General features: G+C 48.0%; 1 protein-coding gene across 4 annotated transcripts in view; it reads right to left on the bottom strand.

Moving 5' to 3' along the window:
* LOC112245488 (E3 ubiquitin-protein ligase SMURF2-like) overlaps positions 1-22601 on the bottom strand; it is an 89462-nt gene that overhangs the window by 50333 nt on the left and 16528 nt on the right. The gene's annotated exons all lie outside the window — the stretch shown is intronic.

The following is a 22601-nucleotide window of genomic DNA, read 5'->3' as shown; positions in this document are numbered from 1 at the left end:
GCCAACACACAATGGCTTCCAGAAGAGAAGCTAAGATGAGTTGCAGGAGCACTATGCCTAGCTCTCTCGCTCACGTATACAGTTCTCTTCACCATCTCTCCATCTCTGTAAATCTCTCTCTCCTGGTGTAATAGGGTCCAGGAGAGCCAAAGTGGGCCAAAGTCATGGAATGTATTCCTAGTACTGCCAAGTTCTTATTGGGAGCAATAGAAACTCCGTAGGTTTGAGCAGTATACCGAATATACCATATATTTTTATTTTTTTATTTCACCTTTATTTAACCAGGTAGGCTAGTTGAGAACAAGTTCTCATTTGCAACTGCGACCTGGCCAAGATAAAGCATAGCAGTGTGAGCAGACAACACAGAGTTACACATGGAATAAACAATTAACAAGTCAATAACACAGTAGAAAACAAAGGGGGGAGTCTATAATTGTAATGTGTGCAAAAGGCATGAGGAGGTAGGCGAATAATTACAATTTTGCAGATTAACACTGGAGTGATAAATGATCAGATGGTCATGTACAGGTAGAGATATTGGTGTGCAAAAGAGCAGAAAAGTAAATAAATAAAAACAGTATGGGGATGAGGTGGGTGAAAATGGGTGGGCTATTTACCAATAGACTATGTACAGCTGCAGCGATCGGTTAGCTGCTCAGATAGCTGATGTTTGAAGTTGGTGAGGGAGATAAAAGTCTCCAACTTCAGCGATTTTTGCAATTCGTTCCAATCACAGGCAGCAGAGTACTGGAACGAAAGGCGGCCAAATGAGGTGTTGGCTTTAGGGATGATCAGTGAGATACACCTGCTGGAGCGCGTGCTACGGATGGGTGTTGCCATCGTGACCAGTGAACTGAGATAAGGCGGAGCTTTACCTAGCATGGACTTGTAGATGACCTGGAGCCAGTGGGTCTGGCGACGAATATGTAACGAGGGCCAGCCGACTAGAGCATACAAGTCGCAGTGGTGGGTGGTATAAGGTGCTTTAGTGACAAAACGGATGGCACTGTGATAGACTGCATCCAGTTTGCTGAGTAGAGTGTTGGAAGCCATTTTGTAGATGACATCGCCAAAGTCGAGGTTCGGTAGGATAGTCAGTTTTACTAGGGTAAGCTTGGCGGCGTGAGTGAAGGAGGCTTTGTTGCGGAATAGAAAGCCGACTCTTGATTTGATTTTCGATTGGAGATGTTTGATATGAGTCTGGAAGGAGAGTTTGCAGTCTAGCCAGACACCTAGGTAGTTATAGATGTCCACATATTCAAGGTCAACCATCCAGGGTGGTGATGCTAGTCGGGCATGCGGGTGCAGGCAGCGATCGGTTGAAAAGCATGCATTTGGTTTTACTAGCGTTTAAGAGCAGTTGGAGGCCACGGAAGGAGTGTTGTATGGCATTGAAGCTTGTTTGGAGGTTAGATAGCACAGTGTCCAATGACGGGCCGAAAGTATATAGAATGGTGTCGTCTGCGTAGAGGTGGATCAGGGAATCGCCCGCAGCAAGAGCAACATCATTGATATATACAGAGAAAAGAGTCGGCCCGAGAATTGAACCCCATATACTGGGGTATTTGGAAAAAGCCACCGGATGTTTTTCCAATACCGTCAAAACTATTTATTTAAATGTTTTAAATAAATTGGAATATTTGTAGCTACTTAAGTAAATACCTGCAGTCAACTTGTGCAATATGTTAAGAGAAAAAGAAAATTAAGCTTACGGCAGTCCCCAATCACATGGTGTTTGTTTACAAGCACACAATGACAAGAGACCAGAGCCTTCTGTGTCACTCACTGTTCTGCAACATGCGCCAGGTGATCTAATTACAGTAAGGAATTCATAAATAAATGTTTGCCAGCTAGATATCTTATAACTATTAAGTTAACGGTCTAAAATGTGCTAAATACTCTGCAGTTGTGCATTTGGTTTGCTAATTTAGTAGCAAGTTAGCCAAGTTGTTAACTTCTTCCAAAATCAAGCATTTACTTGTTAACAGCAGAGAATCCCCTCCTGGATCAAGAGTCTTGCTGGATAATATTTAGTTACTTGTATAGTTTAGGTCAGAAACTGTACAAAATGTTTGCAATGCGCTCGTTAGCATTTAGTTAGCATTCTCTATGGGATTTTACATGTACTTGTTAGCTTTGCTAACCTCTGGATTACAGAGTATCAGTGGGGTTTGAAAACAGCACCCCTTGTGTTCAGTGCCAATATTACAGAATATCCCGTTATGGCACAACGTCGCTATGGAGGTATGACAATCTGGATACGGCCCAAGCCTAAAACTACATGACACACACACAGGCTACTCTTAGTTCTACCCCCCCATCCCCTCCCAGCAGCCAGATAGCAGGCTACTACCCAGCCAGGCCCCTACAGATTAGATGGAGTGGAAAGCCATTCCAAGGAGATGTTTCTGGAACCTGGAGGTACCCAGTTGGCCGGTCTCATCAAGACCACTGGTGCTGATTGGGGGATATTAGGGGTGGAACAGTGGAGCAATGGATGGGGGGGAAGGGATTGTTGAGGTAAGGGTGTAGCAGCCCCAGTGTAGTCTAGGAGTCTGACCTCCATGATTTCAGCTCACCACGAGCCTGGAGGAGTCTGGGCCAGAGTATGACCCAGACAGATAGATGGATGACCCTGGAGAATGTGAGGACACAAAATGGAGGAGGGGAGAAGAGAGGTGAGGAGGGGTGTCTGGGTTTCCATCCATCATGTCACTGCTGTGTCTCAGTGTCTAGGCTACTTTCCTATGCCCACAAAGTGACAGGTGAAATGTAACAGTCGAGATGAGAGATCGTACTTTATTAATCCCCAAGGGGAAATGATCGTCATGGTATCCAACCTGTCTGGTATCCAACACCACAAAAAAACGATTGACTCAGAAACACATGACTAGACTACACACGTACAACATTTGCCTACCTAAATTAGCGTAACTAAAATTATCCCCATACTGACAAGAGACAGGAAAGGTATTTTCCCTTGCAGGCGCTGGGAGGACAGACTGGGGGGGGGGGGGTATCCTTTACACAGGCGGTCCTGGGGAATGCACTGCTCTCAAAGCCCACCTCATTACTCAAAGCTGTGGTATGCACTCTCAATGTCCGCAGTGTCTGTCACGACACATACTCATTTCAACATCCCAGACTCAACGGTCATTATTTATGCAGGGTGAAGAGTAGGGAGCAGGTGATGGGGCACTTTCCATTCCCATACCGCAACACACAGACACACACGCTAGTTCTGGATGAGGTCAGAGAGTTGGTGGTTTGTGTGATTCTGTCTGTTTTGGGAAAGAAGAAAAGTGATAGCAGGGTGGGTAGTGGAACGAACCAGTCTCACCATGGAGTTATGTATGGAGGCTGGGGAGAAGCACACTAAGCACTAACAGAGGCATGATACTTCCAGGAAAAGCCAGTCTGTCACACACACTGTCACGCTTACCAGTCCTCAACAGACAGACTGCTGGGCCAGACAACACACACACATCCCGGAGACAACGTGAAAATTGATTACACACTCAAGAATGTCGAGAGAGGAAAAGACAGCCACCAAAATACCACGAAAATGACACAGGGAAGCACGAAGCAAGGAAGTTACGGCTCAAATAACGCAAGTTTAATCCAGAGACCAGGACAGCGACCAAAATTACACAGCCAATCGAACAGAATCACAACATCATGACACAGACAATCACAACACAAACCAAATTACACAGCGAAGACTAACAATCAGCTCGTCAGGGGAAATTACACAGCGAGAGCCGACAGTTTGGCTGTGAGCCAAGAACACAAGACAGACTAAACTGATTGTGCAGGGATCAAATGGACATGTTGTCAGGATGAAATGAGGAGAAAACGAGTATCATAAGAGGTCACAGTCTTGGCTAAAGCAAGTGTAGGCTTATATACTGAAAATGGATTTGTGATTTTAAAACGCTAGCAACATGCTGTCAAAATCACACGAATTTCAGTCGAATTGCTAAAAAAAAATTTAAAAAATAGCTTAGCTTTAGTGAATTAATCAGTCACTGTAAAGGTTAGTGACAGGCTGGATAGCCAGATCCTTAGGGTGCCCCTAACCACTGATACAGGGTAAGAAACGTGTTAATTCCTGTAATGTTAAGGTTAGGATTATGACCTGGTTAAGGTTAGGATTACTCTGAGTGAAATCTCAGTGGGACATGTCACAGTGACCTCCAGGGGAGGTCATAACCCATGGAGATGGAACTCGGGAGGTCATAACCCATGGAGACCTGATCAACCCTGCACCCTTCCATTCACCACACCATAATAAAGTCGATACCAGTAGATCTCCTGTTACCCTAATGCTAATGGAGAAAAAGGGATTACCTGCGCCCTGCTCCAATGTCTGACCATGCTAAAATAAAAGCCTCTTTTCACCAATCACCCCATCACTGACCTCCCAGATGCACTGTTACCGGGCAGAATTGGCCACAAAGCTGGATGAAGGGGATGTTGTGAGAAGTGAAAGGGAACTCCAAAACTCAAGAATCTCTCTTATGTGAGCGGTGTCTCATCAAATATGGATACCATTACAAATTCTAGCCATTCTAAACGGGAGACAGCAGACACGATTCTTGTCGAGAACATTAATTCAGATGAATGCTGATGTTCTGCCTTTGAAGAGGCCTGTACCTCCCCATCATCTTCCAGACGTAAACACCAAGTTTAGTTTTTGTGGCACCCTGCCGAGTAGAGCAATTATAGGGTGCCAAGGCGTGTACTTCCATGCCTCTGAAAGCAACTGTGCATGCCAAGGGGATATCTTGATTGTGTAAGTGTGTGTCCACTCCACCCACACAGCTTTGCTAATAGTGTGAAGGCCTAGATAACATATGGCACTACGGACCACCCTCATGAGAGCCGTGCTGTGAGAGACTTCAAGCCTTTTAAACTCCATTTCACCTCTCTGGGTGAAGCTACACTCAGACAGAATACATATCTAACATGCAAAGATGTTATGGAAGCATCTAGATAGGAGAGGAAGTAGCACTCACACTGTCTTTAACACTAGACAGCTGTCTGTTGCGTCTCCTTCACACCAACATGCTGCATTATTAATAAACTGGTGAACTTTTCACCCCCGAAACTAAGCCATCCTCAATTCCTCAGTTCAGTTGAACTTTTCAACCTGGGATGGTTTACGTTTCCTGGAAAGTAATCTCAGCGATTGACTTCATAGGCAACACTTTTGGATAATGAGTGGGGATACAGAATTAAATGGCGTGATCAGGGGTGGGAAATGTCAAGATGACAACCTTCCAGTACATTAGCCTACAGGTCTATTTCCTAATACATTCAATTTTATTTGAAGAAATTAATCAACATCTATTTAAAAAATGGCAGCGGAAGAAATGGCAGCAGTTTTAAGGGCACCCAACCAATTGTGCTATTATGTGAGGGTTTTTGCGTTATTTGTAACTTATTTTGTACATAATGTTTCTGCAACAGTATCTTATGGCAAAAAAGAGCTTCTGGATATCAGGACAGCGATCACTCACCTCGGATTAGACAAATATTTTTTCTTCAACAAGCAAGACGCACAGGACATTCTCCAAACACCCAACATCCCCGTTATTTGCAAGAGGAACTGACGCTGGTACAGAGGACAAAGAGCCGGATGCCTGGTCAGGAGTCGGAAAAGGCGAGTGGGAAAGCTGCCGTTACCGTTAATACTACTCGCCAACGTGCAATCACTGGACAATAAACTAGACGAGGTACGATCACGAATATCCTACCAACGGGACATCAAAAACTGTAATATACTATGTTTCATGGAATCGTGGCTGAATGACGACATGGATATTCAGCTAGCGGTATATATGCTGCACCGGCAAGATAGAACAGCACACTCCGTTAAGACGAGGGGGCGGCGGTCTGTGCATATTTGTAAACAGCTGGTGCATGAAATCTAAGGAAGTCTCTAGATTTTGCTCGCCCGAAGTAGAGTATATTGTGATAAAGTGCAGGCCACACTACCTGCCTAGAGAGAGTTTTCAGCTATACATTTCGTGGCTGTTTATTTACCACCACAGACAGATGCTGGCACTAAGACCACACTCAGTAAGAGGTATATGGAAATAAGCAAACAGGAAACCACTCACCCAGAGGTGGCACACCTAGTGGCCGTAGACTTTAATGCAGGGAAACTTAAATCAGTTCTACCAAATTTCTATCAACATGTTAAATGTGTAACCGGGGGGATTCTAGATCAAATGTACTCCACACACAGAGATGCGTACAAAGCTCTCCCTTGCCCTCCATTTGGTAAATCCGAACGCAATTCTATCCTCCTGATTCCTGCTTACAAGCAAAAATTAAAGCAGAAAGCACTAGTGACTCGGTCTATAAAAAAGTGGTCAGATGAAGCAGATGCTAAACTACAGGAATGTTTTGCTATCACAGACTGGAACATGTTCTGGGATTCTTCCGATGGCATTGAGGAGTACACCACATCAGTCACTGGCTTTATCAATAAGTGCATCGTGGATGTCATCCCCACAGTGACTGTACGTACATACCCCAACCAGAAGCCATGGATTACAGGCAACATTCGCACGGAGCTAAAGGGTAGAGTGAGCTGCCGCTTTCAAGGTGCGGGACTTATAAGAAATCCTGCTACGCACTACGACAAACCATCAAACAGGCAAAGTGTCAATACAGGGCTAAGATTGAATAATACACACCGGCTCCGACGCTCGTTTTATGTGGCAGGGCTTGCAAACTATTACAGACTACAAAGGGAAGCACAGCCACGAACTTCCCAGTGACACGAGCCTACCAGACGAGCTAAATCACTTCTATGCTCGCTTCGAGGCAAGCAACACTGAGGCATGCATGAGAGCATCAGCTGTTCCGGACGACTGTGTAATCACACTCTCCGTAGCCGACGTGAGTAAGACCTTTAAACAGATCAACACACACAAGACTGCGGGGCCAGACGGATTACCAGGACGTGTTCTCTGGGCATGTGCTGACCAACTGGTAGGTGTCTTCACTGACATTTTCAACATGTCCCTGATTGAGTCTGAAATACCAACATGTTTCAAGCAGGCCACCACAGTCCCTGTGCCCAAGAACACAAAGGCAACCTGCCAAAATGACTACAGACCCGTAGCACTCGCATCCATAGCCATGAATTGCTTTGAAAGGTTGGTAATGGCATACATCAACAACATTATCCCAGAAACCCTAGACCCACCCCAATTTGCATACCGCCCAAACAGATCCACAGATGGTGTACTCTATTGCACTCCACACGGCCCTTTCCCACCTGGACAAAAGGAACACTTATGTGACAATGCTATTCATTGACTACAGCGCAGCGTTCAACACCATAGTACCCTCAAAGCTCATCACTAAGCTAAGGATCCTGGGACTAAACACCTCCCTCTGCAACTGGATCCTAAACTTCCTGACGGGCTGCCCCCAGGTGGTGAGGGTAGGTAGCAACACATCGGCCACGCTGATCCTCAACATTGGAGCTCCCCAGGGGTGCATGCTCAGTCCCCTCCTGTACTCCCTGTTCACCCACGACTGTATGGCCAGGCACGACTCCAACAGCATCATTAAGTTTGCAGACGACACAACAGTGGTAGGCCTGATCACTGACAACGACGAGACAGCCTATAGGGAGGTGGTCAGAGACCTGGCCTGGGTGGTGCCAGAATAACAACCTATCCCTCAACATAACCAAGACTAAGGAGATGATTGTGGACTACAGGAAAAGGAGGACCGAGCACACCCCCATTCTCATCAACGGTGCTGTAGTGGAGCAGGTTGAGAGCTTCAAGTTGCTTGGTGTCCACATCAACAACAAACTAGAATGGTCCAAACACACCAAGACAGTCGTGAAGAGCGCACGACAAAGCCTATTCCCCCTCAGGAAACTAAAAAGATTTCGCATGGGTCTGGAGATACTCAAAAGGTTCTAGAGCTGCAACATCGAGAGCTGGCTGCATCACTGCCTGGTACGGCAATTGCTCGGCCTCTGACCGCAAGGCACTACAGAGGGTAGTGCGTACGGCCCAGTACATCACTGGGGCTAAGCTGCCTGCCATCCAGGACCTCTACACCAGGCGGTGTCAGAGGAAGGACCTAAAAATTGTCAAAGACCCCAGCCAACCCAGTCATAGACTGTTCTCTCTACTAACGCATGGCAAGCGGTACCGGAGTGCCAAGTCTAGGACAAAAAGGCTTCTCAACCGTTTTTACCCCAAAGCCATAAGACTCCTGAACAGGTAATCAAATGGCTACCCGGACTATTTGCATTGTGTGCCCCCCCAACCCCTCTTTTTACGCTGCTGCTACTCTGTTTATCATATATGCATAGTCACTTTAACCATATCTACATGTACCTATTACCTCAAATCAGCCTGACTAACCGGTGTCGGTATGTAGCCTCGCTACATTTATAGCCTCGCTACTGTATATAGCCTGTCTTTTTACTGTTGTTTTATTTCTTAAAACTTGTTGAGGATAGGGGGCAGTATTTTCACTTTGGATGAATTGCGTACCCATAGTGAACTGCATCAAACTCTGTCCTAGATTGCTAATATATGCATATTATTATTACTGTTGGATAGAAAACACTCAAGTTTCTAAAATGGTTTGAATTATGTCTGTGAGTATAACAGAACTCATAGGGCAGGCAATCTTCCAAACAAGAAGTGAAATTCTGAAAGTTGGGGCAACTTTGACGTCATCGCCCCTCCTTTCCCAACAAGATATGGATCTGGAAGCACTTCCTACGCCTTCCACTAGTTGTCCTCATTCAGTAGAAAGTGTAATGGAGCATTTGCTGTGAACTTTGACCTAATGGGAGGGAAAATAGTCAGTGTCCCGACAGAATGCCATTTTCCTGTGGCGCATTTCTCTGTGGGTGCTACCGCTGTTCCATTCGGCTCCAGATGAAAACGTATGATCCGGTTGGAACGTTATTGGATATATATGATAATAACATCCTGAAGATTGATTCTCTACTTAGTTTGACCAGTTTATTCGACCCAGAATATATCTTTTGGAAGTTTTCGTGCGAGTTATCTTGTGGAGTTCCCTGAGGGGAACCTTGCCCCAACAGGTTTTAACCTACCTATTGTTCACCTAATACATTTCACTGTAAGGTGAAATGTTGTATTCGGCGAACGTGACAAATAAACGTTGATTTGATTTGAGCATTAGGTAGGCAGCTATGCATTTTACAAAACAGAATAGGCTGCAGCTTCCATGGGTTAAAGCAGCGTTTCCCAAACTCAGTTCTCGTTTTTGCCCTAGCACTACACAGCTGACTCAAATCAAAGCTTGATGATTAAGTTTATTATTTGAATGAGATGTGTAGTGCTATGGCAAAAAAACACAAAAAAAACATACAACCCTTGGGGTCCCAAGGACCGAGTTTGGGAAACTGAGGTGACCACTTCTCAGCCCAGCCTGAGGACCAAGCGTTCTCAGATGTTGACCTGGGAAACAGGGGTCAGTGGAGCCTTTTGTAAACACAGAACTTGCTGACAGCCCATGTCAAACTAGCAGGAATCTTCTTTATAAGCCTTTTCTGAAGGGGATACCCTGAAGATCACGATTCCCCAACCCTCTCCTTCACATTTTTTGTTTTAAACCTAAACTAGCACCCCTGATTCAATTAGTCAACTAATCATCAAGCCTTTGACTAACAGGTGTGAAACAGGTGTGCCAGTTTAGGGTTAAAACAAACATTTTAAACGTCTGGGGGCGGCACCCAAGGAGAGGGTTTGGAAACCCTGTTATAGATGGTCACTCCTAAAACGTGATTTATGCTTGATCCGGAAATGCAATGCGGAGGCTCCGTACGGAGGAGGGTAAATTCCCAATCTGACCCTGAAACCATCACGGTCACCTAATAATCCCCAGTTTACAATTGGCTCATTCATCCCCCTCCTCTCCCCTGTAACTATTCCCCAGGTCATTGCTGCAAATGAGAATGTGTTCTCAGTCAACTTACCTGTAAAATAATGGATAAATAAAAAAAAAATAAAAGACGCACATGCTTGACTAGGCCTACCTCCTGGCCAAACCAGTAAAGAGAGGGTTAACAACTTTATCTTCCAACTGAGGGTGAGGAGGCAAGAGATAGTGGCCACTCAATGCACTGTCCACACACTGAGACATCACCATCCATCACAGAGGTCAACCTAGAGCTCCTCTCCCCTCCATTATGAGTTATACCGGAGGGCCACGTCACTGCAGGCAGACCGTCATCCGACTACTTACTCAGAGTATTGAAGTAGCCAAGGGCATTGATCTCACCGTCTGAAACAATAGCCATTGTGGATGGTGGATGTGGACATTAGCTCTGGATGAGGGCTAAAGGGTCATTATAGGGGCAGGAGTGTTTCCTGAACAGCCTGACCACGAAAAGCTCTGTCCCTCTGGCAGACACAGGACAGAAATTCTCACTCTTGTCTCTATGCTGACAGTGTACCTCACTATAAGCTTTGTGAAGTCGAGTGGGGACCATATGTTGCAATAAGCCCATTCTCAAAAAAGGACACATCCACACTGCACAGTGGAATAATGTTCAAACAGCCTTGTAGGACATCTGTGTTGTCCAACATGATGAAATTTGGATAAGTGAGTCCAATAAGGGAACTAACTACAATCACCCCAGGCCTCTTAAATTCTGATTATGGTATGATGAAACCATACTGTGCTAAACCACCCTGAGCTAAAGGTTTGTGGCTGCCTGGTAGCTGGGGGAGATTGCGTGACTGGGCAAGTCTCCCACAGTTAACTAGGCCATTTTCTGGTCCATTTGTTCACATTAGAATACAAATGCTGGCGGGCTGAGAAGGGATTGCAGTGAAGCGATTGTAGCCGAAAGGGCCGATCAGCCTCCAAAGATGCCTTATTGTTGGTAGAGCCTCAAACCATGAGAGGACTGCTTATAGTATTGAAGTGACTTCATCCCTGCAGTCAGCATTCTAAAAATCCCATCATCCAGTTGAGGAGCAACAGCATATAAGTTATTTTTATGCCTAATACATGCTTTCTAAATGATTTATGCTAACAAAACTCTGCTTGTAGGCTATTTCAATTTCAGTCCAGTTCAAGTAGGCCTATTGGCTTTGCCATTTTACATCCTCTAGCTCTTGGTGTGACTAGACACTGTCAAATGTAATCCCATACAGTGTCTGTCCATAGAGGGCTGACATTGATAGAAAATTGCACCATATTGACGTAGTCTGCATCTGTATGGACAAGTAAAATGTGTTTTAGGGAAGCTTTTAGAGTATGTCTATTCAAACTACCAAAGAAAAATATTGTGTAAGAAATACTGTCAACATGCTTTTTAAAATTTCAATTATACAAAATTATTACAACCAATAGAATGTTATATACAGTTGAAGTCGGAAGTTTACATACACTTAGGTTGGAGTCATTAAAACTCGTTTTTCAACCACTCCACAAATTTCTTGTTAACAAACTATAGTTTTGGCAAGTCGGTTAGGACACCTACTTTGTGCATGACACAAGTCATTTTTCCAACTATTCTTTACAGACAGATTGTTTCACTTATAATTCCCTGTATCACAATTCCAGTGGCTCAGGAGTTTACATACACTAAGTTGCCTGTGCCTTTAAACAGCTTGGAAAATTCCAGAAAATTATGTCATGGCTTTAGAAGCTTCTGATTGACTCAAATGATGTCAATTAGCCTATTGGAGGTGTACCTGTGGATGTATTTCAAGGCCTGCCTTCAAACTCAGTGCCTCTTGCTTGACATCATGGGAAAATCAAAAGAAATCAGCCAAGATCTCAGACAAAAATGGTAGACTACCATCCCAACCGTGAAGCACGGGGGTGGCAGCATCATGTTGTGGGGGTGCTTTGCTGCAGGAGGGACTGGTGCATTTCACAAAATAGATGGCATCATGAGGGAGTAAAATTACATGGATATATTGAAGCAACATCTCAAGACATAAGTCAGGAAGTTAAAGCTTGGTCGCAAATGGGTCTTCCAAATGGACAACACCCACTAAGCTGTGTTGTGGCAAAATGGCTTAAAGACAACAAAGGTATTGGAGTGGCCATCACAAAGCCCTGACCTCAATCCCATAGAAAATTTGTGGGGAGAACTGAAAAAGTGTGTGCGAGCAAGGAGGCCTACAAACCTGACTCAGTTACACCAGCTCTGTCAGGAGGAATGGGCCAAAATTCACCCAACTTATTGTGGGAAGCTTGCGGAAGGCTACCCAAAAACATTTGACCTAAGTTAAACAATTTAAAGGCAATGCTACCAAATACTAATTGAGTGTATGTAAACTTCTGACCCACTGGGAATGTGATGAAAGAAGCAAAAGCTGAAATAAATCACTCTCTCCTATTAATCACATTCTTAAAATAAAGTGGTGATCCTAACTGACCTAAGACAGGGAATTTTTACTAGGATTAAATGTCAGAAATTGTGAAAAACTGAGTTTAAATGTATTTGGCTAAGGTGTATGTAAACTTCTGACTTCAAATGTATATGGGGGATACAAACATCCCAGCTCTGCAGATTTTGCGGTGAAGAAATCATTTGTTTTGGTACTGTTCATATGTAGCTTGTTTTTGGTCGCAGGTTCAGGAATGGCTGAAAAATGTTAACATTTACCTAGAGTTAACTGCAAATAGGACTGCTGGGTGATTAGAAAAGTCATAGTCAACCGATCAATAATATAATAATACTCTTAACAAAAAAATGTATCTTTAATTTACAATCTGTAGAAACTATCAGAATAGAAAGGTTCAGAACTTTTGTGAAACATCACAGCACAGTTGAAAAATATATGGAAAATAGAAACTAAAACGATGGTGTTCAGAGATAGATTGGAGGGGTTAAGTGGTGCTGAAGGGTGGGTCTAAAAATAAGAAAACTAAATGTAAAATATACTGTGAACGTAAAATGTATATAGGTATGGAACCTTTGTGAAACAGCACAGTTGGAAAATATACAGTCAATTTGAACACCTACTCATTCAAGGGTTTTTCTTCATTTTTTGATATTTCTACATTGTAGAATAATAGTGAAGACATCAAAATTATGTAATAACACATGGAATCATGTAGTAACCAAAAAAAAAGTGTTATATCAAAATATATTTTATACTTTAGATTCTTCAAAGTAGACACATTTTGCCTTGACAGCTTTGCACACTTTTGGCATTCTCTCAACCAGCTTCATGCAATTAACAGGTGTGCCTTGTTAAAAGTTCATTTGTGGAATATATTTCCTTTAATATGGACTCGGTATTTTACCAAAAAGGCCTTTCTTCTGTATACCACAACTACCTTGTCACAACACAACTGATTGGCTCAAACACATTAAAGAAGTTAAGAAATTCACACCAAAATATATATATATAGTAGATTGCATTGATGAAGCCACAACATGCAATATTAAAGCTGATCTACCTACAAAAGGGAAAAAAAGAAATTAAAAAAGGACAGTGAACACAATATTGTTTCCCACGTGAATCGCAAACTTGCGTTTCCATCCCTCAGCTCTCTACTGCCATGCTAAATGACATAAATTCGCACATTAGCTTCTGTAAATGTTGTGGCGGTACTAAATATTAGCAAGGTCAATACACTGCAGCTAAGAAGCTGTTTCGAAGGAAGTTTTCTACTTTGGGGTGCTGATTTAGCGGTTTTATAGCATGAAGCATTGCAGGAATTGCCAGCAACATGAATAGCCTATAAACTAAGCTAAGTGCAGTAAAATGTAGCCTAGCCTAACTTAATGAAAGGTAAAGTAACAAATCAAATTACATTCGAATGTTATTTTATTCCGATATGAAATGTCTTGAATCAACCCCTTTGTATGGCAAGCCTAAATACGTTAAGGTGTAAAGATGTGCTTAACAAGTCTAATAATAAATTGCATGGACTCACTCTGTGTGCAATAATAGTGTTTGACATGAGTTTTGAATGACTACCGTCTCTGTACGCCACACATAATTATCTGTAAAGTCGCTCAGTCAACCAAAGACCAAGGAGGTTTTCCAATGCCTCGCAAAGAAGGGCACCTACTGGTAGATGGGTAAAAATGTCAAAAGCAGACACTGATTATCCCTTTGAGCATGGTGAAGTTATTAATTAGACTTTGGATGGTGTATTAATACACCAAGTCACTCCAAAGATATAGGTGTCCTTCCTAACTCAGTTGCCGGAGAGGACAGAAACATCTTAGGGATTTCACCATGAAGCCAATGGTGACTTTAAAACGGGTGCAGAGTTTAATGGCTGTGCTATGAGAAAATTGAGGATGGATCAACATTGTAGTTACTCCACAATAGTAACCTAATTGACAGAGTGAAAGGAAGGAAGCCTGTGTAGAAAAAAATATTCCAAAACATGCATCCTGTTTGCAACAAGGCACTAAAGTAATACTGCAAAAAAGTAATTCACTTTTTGTCCTGAATACAAAGTGTTATTGTATTTGCCCCAAACTCCATATTTTCAAACATGGTGGTGGCTGCATCATGTTAAGGGCATGCTTGTATTTGTTAAGGACTGGGGAGTTTTTCAGGATAAAAATAAACATAATGGAGCTAAGCACAGGTAGAATCCTAGAGGAAAACCTGGTTCAGTCTTCTTTCCACCATACACTGGGAGATGAACTCACCTTTCAGCAGGACAATAACCTAAAACAAGGCCAAATCTACACTGGAATGGCTTACCAAGAGGACAGTAAATGTTCCCGAGTGGCCAAGTTAGTTTTGACTTAATTCTACTTGAAATTCTATGGCACTGGCAATGATGAAAACTATGACAGAGCTTGAAGAATTTAGAAAATAAAAATGGGCAAATGTTGCACAGGCGTGGAAAGCTCTTAAACTTACCCAGAAATACTCACAGCTGTAATCGATGCCAAAGGTGCTTCAGCAAAGTATTGAATCAGGGGTGTGAATACTTATGTTAACCTGTTTGGGGTAGGGGGCAGCATTTTCACTTTTGGATAAATAGCGTGCCCAAACTAAACTGCCTCCTACTCTGTCCCAGATCCTAATATATGCATATTAGTATTGGATTGAAAACACTCTGAAGTTTCTAAAACAGTTTGAATCATGTCTGTGAGTATAACAGAACTTATTTAGCAGGCGAAACCCCGAGGGCAAACCATTCAGATTTTTTTTTTTTAAGTCACTGTCTTTTCAATATGTTTTCATGGGGAATCCAGAATTCTAATCGACTTTCCTGCAGTTCCCACCGCTTCCACTGGATGTCGCCAGTTTGTAGAAATTGGTTGAGGTTTTTCCTTTGTGTAATGAAGAAGTACCATAGCTCAGAACGAACGTCACTTCATGTGTACCTTTTTATTGAGGCGCATAACCAGAAAAGTAGCGTCAGTTTGTTTTGCTCCTGTATTGAACACAGATCATCCCGTCTTCAATTTGATCTATTATCTAAGTTTAGAAGTACCTAAAGTTGTATTACAAAAGTAGTTTGAAATGTTTTGGCAAAGTTTACAGGTAACTTTTGAGATATTTTGTAGAGATGTTGGGTAAGTTGGAAGCTGTGTTTTTCTGGATCAAACGCGCCAAATAAATTGACATTTTGGATATATATTGACGGAATTAATCAAACAAAAGGACCATTTGTGATGTTTATGGAACATATAGGTGTGCCAACAAAAGAAGCTCTTCAAAGGTAAGACATGATTTATATTTTATTTCTGCGTTTTGTGTCGTGCCTGCAGAGTTGAAATATGCTACTCTCATTGTTTACTGTTGTGCTATCATCAGATAATAGCATCTTATGCTTTCGCAGAAAAGCCTTTTTGAAATCTGACATGTTGGCTGGATTCACAACGAGTATAGCTTTAATTTGCTATCTTGCATGTGTAATTTAATGAAAGTTAGATTTTTATAGAAATGTATTTGCGCTCTGCATTTTCCCTGGCTATTTGGCCATGTGGGACGCAAGCGTCCCGCCTACCCCAGAGAGGTTAATTAGATATTTCTGAATTTCTTTTCAATCATTTGCACACATTTCTAAAAACATTTTCATTTTGTCATTATGGTGTATTGTAGATGGGCAAGAGACAATTATTTCATCCATTTTGAATTCAGGCTGTAATGTGGAATAAGTCAAGGCGTAAGAATACTTTCTGAAGGCACTGTATGTGGAATCTTTACAGCCATCTATACAGTCAGACATTACCCTGTCAACTCAACTGTATATTAGCCTAATGAGACAGCAGAACACTGATCCAACGTTAGTTCAGCCATTGACCTCCAGTGGATTGGGATAGGATAAGCTGAATGTTCTAGACTTCTAGTCTGGAGAGCTTTGGCGACACTGACCACAGTGTGAAAAGACTATGACAACGTGGGCTGGGATGGAAAACTACTGAGAAGGGGGAAGGACGGGCTGCTTTTGAGGAAGACGGGGGAAGGGGGACGGGGAAAACAAGGGAGAGAAGAGTCAACGGATCGATTCCCAGCTAGTTTAGGTCATAAGTCAAAATGAGTGCGTGTACGCAGTTGCCAAGAGACAGACACACCTCACCCACCTCCATGCAACGGGCTCTGTATTATGACCCAGGCCATGCGTTCGAACAAGACTCTCCCCCCAACACAACGCCCACGTTGCAAACCTCATTACCGACAGACAGGGCCTGTAGATGCCCATCAGTCACCTCAGTCCTGTTTAGACTCCTGTTTCCCCCCCACACCGTCTCATTCACAGCATTGTTCCAGTACAAACAAAAGGCTTCCCCTTCCCCCTCCACCACGGCTCCCTCCCTGACCTGTCTGCTTTCAGTGGAGAAAAGTATGGCATGTACGTATGGAGTTTAGGGTAGTAAACTGACCCAGCCGCTAGAACAATCCGGAGCGTCTACACGCAAACTGATGCGGAGGACATCAAACAAGAGTTCTTATCTACAGCACACTTCCTTTGGCCAGGCATTATTCCCTCCATCCCATTCCCGCCTCCCAGCTCTACGAATGCTCAGGATGCCAATTATGTCATCTATTAAATAGCCTTGGCTCTAGAGCTGCTCCAGCTGACACTCCCCTCATCAGCGCCCAGACGCTAACCTGAAATCTGGAGAGGAACGCAGCGCTGCCACTCACAACAAGCTGGCACACTGCCTGACAAACAGGGGAGAACAGAGGGAGGGAGGGTTAGTTCATTGGGAGTGTAGAGGAGAAAGGGAGGGAGCGAGCAAGAGAGAGAGCTAGGCTAGTGTAAATACAGAGTATTACAGAATATGCTCAGTAGGAGAAGTATGCTAGCTGAGGTCAAATAATAGATGCTAAATTAGAGCTCCATCATTTGTACTTTCCAAATGACGGTTTCACGCCTGATGAATAATATGGTCTAGTCTAACTAGAAATGTATCAATCACGTGCCAACAAGAGCGCTTTGTGGTTGTCTAAAAATGAAGCAGATATGATGCTCTTTGGAATGCTGCTCTACCTGTGACCAATGACAAAGTCATTTCCTGCGGGGCCTCTCTGGTTGAGGCTCTGCCTGGCTGAAGCTACGGGAGGGGGAGCCTCACAGATGCATGACTCAAGGTTTGACCAACCCTGCTATTCTTCCTTAACCTGGAACTGTGTCAGAAAGAGAGTGGATAGGAAGAGAGTGGACAGGAAGCGAGTGGACAGGAAGAGAGTGGACAGGAAGCGAGTGGACAGGAAGCGAGTGGACAGGAAGCGAGTGGACAGGAAGAGAGTGGACAGGAAGAGAGTGGACAGGAAGAGAGTGGACAGGAAGAGAGTGGACAGGAAGAGAGTGGACAGGAAGAGAGTGGACAGGAAGCGAGTGGACAGGAAGAGAGTGGACAGGAAGCGAGTGGACAGGAAGCGAGTGGACAGGAAGCGAGTGGACAGGAAGAGAGTGGACAGGAAGAGAGTGGACAGGAAGAGAGTGGACAGGAAGAGAGTGGACGTGTGCGCGTGTCAGCGTCTGTCCTCGTGTGCACGTTTGCAGTCTGTAAGAACACCATACGTGTTGTACGTGCAGACGCCGTCTCCCTGCATCCACTTGACTTCCCATTTTTCCCATGATATCAACATAACCCCTAAAGCAGGAGCGGCTGGGGAGGTTCGGGAATAGCGCCGGTCGCATTACATGTCGGCTTATATACATTTCATCTCGCTTGGGCCTTTCCAAACGAAACAGTCTGACTGTTCATCAATCCCCAGGCGTGCACACACACACACAGGCCCATACACACCAGCACACACAGGCCCATACACACCAGCCCATACACACCCGCACACACAGCGGCCCATACAGAGACGATGAATCATTTCCCATCTGGCACTGCGGATCTGCCCAAGGAATGGGGGAAGAGGAAGAAAGAAGAGGAGGACCTCGCCCTGGGAAATGGATGTGCCAGTATTTCAATTCAAAACCCCTACGACAGGGATGAGCCACTTTGGGGTTGGAGGAAGACCGCTGAAGCGGGAGCTCCGTTAAGGGCACTTAGTGTGTTAATAAATGCACTTAGTGAAAATGTGGCTGGGGAGGAATCTGTGGACACATACTGTATCAACTAAGCCTATATACTAGATTGAGCTGAGACGAGGGGAATGGGTGAGCCATGAGAGTGCGAGAAGAGTTCGTTTATATGGCTTCCGGGGGATTTTAGGGACACATACCAAGTCTCTCTAGAATGGGGGAGGGGGAGCCGTGAGAGTGCTAGATGAGAGACAACTTTCACCTGAGAGGAAGAAGTGCACTGGTAGCGACATCACATCTAGCTCATCATTCACGCTATTGATAACCCACACAGGTTATGGGCCGCATGGACGGATGCTCTGGCAGACTGGCACATAACGGAGGGGAAACAGATTCTCGCCTCCAGCTCACATGATGCATACCTCCCCCTTGACAATATGGCAGTGGAACTGGTGGGAGGGTGTTACAGCACTTTGTGCTTCTATTACGGATGAGAGCCCACTCTCGTCTGACATCGGTCATCATCATCAACGTTAAGATGGGTGGAAGAGAGACAGACGGAGTGAACGAGAGAGCGTGAGCGACAGAGACACACACAGAGAGCGCTCGAGACACACACAGAGCGCAAGAGAAACACACAGAGTGCGAGAGAAACACACAGTGTGTGAGACACACACACACAGAGAGCGCGCGAGAGACACACAGAGAGAGCGCGCGAGAGACACACACACACACAGAGAGAGTGCGCGAGAGACACACAGAGAGAGCCACACACAGCCACACACACAGAGAGATCCACACACACACAGAGAGAACCACACACACAGTGCGCGAGAGAGCCACAAACACACAGAACGTGCGAGAGAGCCACACACGCAGAACGCGCGAGAGAGCCACACACGCAGAACGCGCGAGAGAGAGCCCCACACGCAGGGCGCGCGCGAGAGAGCCCCACACGCAGGGCGCGCGCGAGAGGACGAGACCCCACACGCAGGACGCGCGACCCCACACGTGGACGCGCGAGAGAGAGCCCCACACGCAGGACGCGCGAGAGAGAGCCCCACAAACCCCACACGCAGGACGTGCGAGAGAGAGCCCCACACGCAGGACGCGCGAGAGAGAGCCCACACGCAGGACGCGCGAGAGAGAGCCCACACGCAGGACGCACCCCACACGCAGGGCGCGCGAGAGAGCCCCACACGCAGGACGCGCGAGAGAGCCCCACACGCAGGACGCGCGAGCAGGACGCGCGAGAGAGCCCCACACGCAGGACGCGCGAGAGAGAGCCCCACACGCAGGACGCGCGAGAGAGCCCCACACGCAGGACGCGCGAGAGAGCCCCACACGCAGGGCGCGCGAGAGAGAGCCCCACACGCAGGACGCGCGAGAGAGAGCCCCACACGCAGGGCGCGCAGGACGCGCGAGAGAGCCCCACACGCAGGGCGCGCGAGAGAGCCCCACACGCAGGACGCGCGGAGAGAGCCCCACACGCAGGACGCGCGAGAGAGCCCCACACGCAGGACGCGCGAGGGCCCCACACGCAGGACGCGCGAGAGAGAGCCCCACACGCAGGGCGCGAGAGAGAGCCCCACACGCAGGACGCGCGAGAGAGCCCCACACGCAGGACGCGCGAGAGAGAGCCCCACACGCAGGACGCGAGAGAGAGCCCCACACGCAGGACGCGCGAGAGAGAGCCCCACACGCAGGACGCGGCCCCACACGCAGGACGCGCGAGAGCCCCACACGCAGGACGCGCGAGAGAGAGAGCCCCACACGCAGGGCGCGCGAGAGAGCCCCCCACACGCAGGACGCGAGAGAGAGCCCCACACGCAGGACGCGCGAGAGAGCCCCACACGCAGGGCGCGCGAGAGAGCCCCGCAGGACGCAGGAGCGCCACACGCAGGAGAGAGCCCCACACGCAGGACGCGCGAGAGAGCCCCACACGCAGGAGACGCGCGAGAGCCCCACACGCAGGACGCAGGAGCCCCACACGCAGGACGCGCGAGAGAGCCCCACACGCAGGACGCAGGGCCCCACACGCAGGACGCGCGAGAGAGCCCCACACGCAGGACCCCCCACACGCAGGACGCAGGGCCCCACACGCGCGAGAGAGCCCCACACGCAGGACGCGCGAGAGAGCCCCACACGCAGGACGCGCGAGAGAGCCCCACACGCAGGACGCGCGAGAGAGCCCCACACGCAGGACGCCCCCACACGCAGGACGCGCGAGAGAGCCCCACACGCAGGACGCGCGCCCCACACGAGAGAGCCCCACACGCAGGACGCGCCCCACACGCAGGACGCGCGAGAGAGCCCCCACACGAGGACGCCCCCACACGCAGGACGCCCCACACGCAGGACGCGAGAGAGCCCCACACGCAGGACGGCAGGACGCGCGCGAGAGCCCCACACGCAGGACGCGCGCGCACGCAGGACGCGCGAGAGAGCCCCACACGCAGGACGCGCGAGAGAGCCCCACACGCAGGACGCGCGAGAGCCCCACACGCAGGACGCGCGAGAGAGCCCCACACGCAGGACGCGCGAGAGAGCCCCACACGCAGGACGCGCGAGAGAGCCCCACACGCAGGACGCGCGAGAGAGCCCCACACGCAGGACCCCAGAGAGCCCCACACGCAGGACGCAGGCCCCACACGCAGGACGAGAGCCCCACACGCAGGACGCGCGAGAGAGCCCCCAGCAGGACGCCCCCCACACGCAGGACGCGCGAGAGAGCCCCACACGCAGGACGCGAGAGAGCCCCCACACGCAGGACGCGCGAGAGAGCCCCACACGCAGGACGCGCGAGAGAGCCCCACACGCAGGACGCGCGAGAGAGCCCCACACGCAGGACGCGCGAGAGAGCCACACGCAGGACGCGCGAGAGAGCCAGAAAGGAGCCCCAGCCAGAAAGGACGCGAGAGAGCCAGAAAGGACCCCGAGAGAGCCAGGGACGCGAGAGAGCCAGAAAGGACCCAGAAAGGACGCGCGAGAGAGCCAGAAAGGACGCGCGAGAGAGCCAGAAAGGACGCAGAGAGCCTGAGAAGGCTACACAGAACGCGAGAGAGCCACACCCACACAATGCGCAGGCCACACCCACACAACGCGAGAGAGAGCCACACCCACACAACGCGCGAGGAGCCACACCCACACAACGCGCGAGAGAGCCACACCCACACAACGCGCGAGAGAGCCCACCCACACAGCGCGAGAGAGCCACACCCACACAACGCGCGAGAGAGCCACACCCACACAGAGAGAGCCCCACACGCAGGACGCGCGAGAGAGCCCCACACGCAGGACGCGCGAGAGAGCCCCACACGCAGGACGCGCGAGAGAGAGCCCCACACGCAGGACGCGCGAGAGAGAGCCCCACACGCAGGACGCGCGAGAGAGCCCCACACGCAGGACGCGCGAGAGAGCCCCACACGCAGGACGCGCGAGAGAGCCCCACACGCAGGACGCGCGAGAGAGCCCCACACGCAGGACGCGAGAGAGCCCCACACGCAGGACGCGCGAGAGAGCCAGAAAGGACGCGCGAGAGAGCCAGAAAGGACGCGCGAGAGAGCCAGAAAGGACGCGCGAGAGAGCCAGAAAGGACGCGAGAGAGCCAGAAAGGACGCGAGAGAGCCAGAAAGGACGCGAGAGAGCCACACCCACACAACCACACCCACACAACGCGCGAGAGCCACACCCACACAACGCGCGAGAGAGCCACACCCACACAACGCGAGAGAGCCACACCCACACAACGCGCGAGAGAGCCACACCCACACAGCGCGAGAGAGCCACACCCACACAACGCGCGAGAGCCACACCCACACAACGCGCGAGAGAGCCACACCCACACAACGCGCGAGAGAGCCACACCCACACAACGCGCGAGAGAGCCACACCCACACAACGCGCGAGAGAGCCACACCCACACAACGCGCGAGAGAGCCACACCCACACAACGCGCGAGAGAGCCACACCCACACAACGCGAGAGAGCCACACCCACACAACGCGCGAGAGAGCCACACCCACACAACGCGCGAGAGAGCCACACCCACACAACGCGCGAGAGAGCCACACCCACACAGAGAGAGCCACACCCACACAACGCGCGAGAGAGCCACACACACAACGCGCGAGAGAGCCACACCACAC

The sequence above is a fragment of the Oncorhynchus tshawytscha genome, linkage group LG02 (genome assembly GCF_018296145.1).
Source record: "Oncorhynchus tshawytscha isolate Ot180627B linkage group LG02, Otsh_v2.0, whole genome shotgun sequence".
Lineage (NCBI taxonomy): Eukaryota > Metazoa > Chordata > Actinopteri > Salmoniformes > Salmonidae > Oncorhynchus > Oncorhynchus tshawytscha.
The sequence above is the reverse complement of the archived record's forward strand: the minus strand, read 5'-3'. Positions and strand labels throughout refer to the sequence as shown.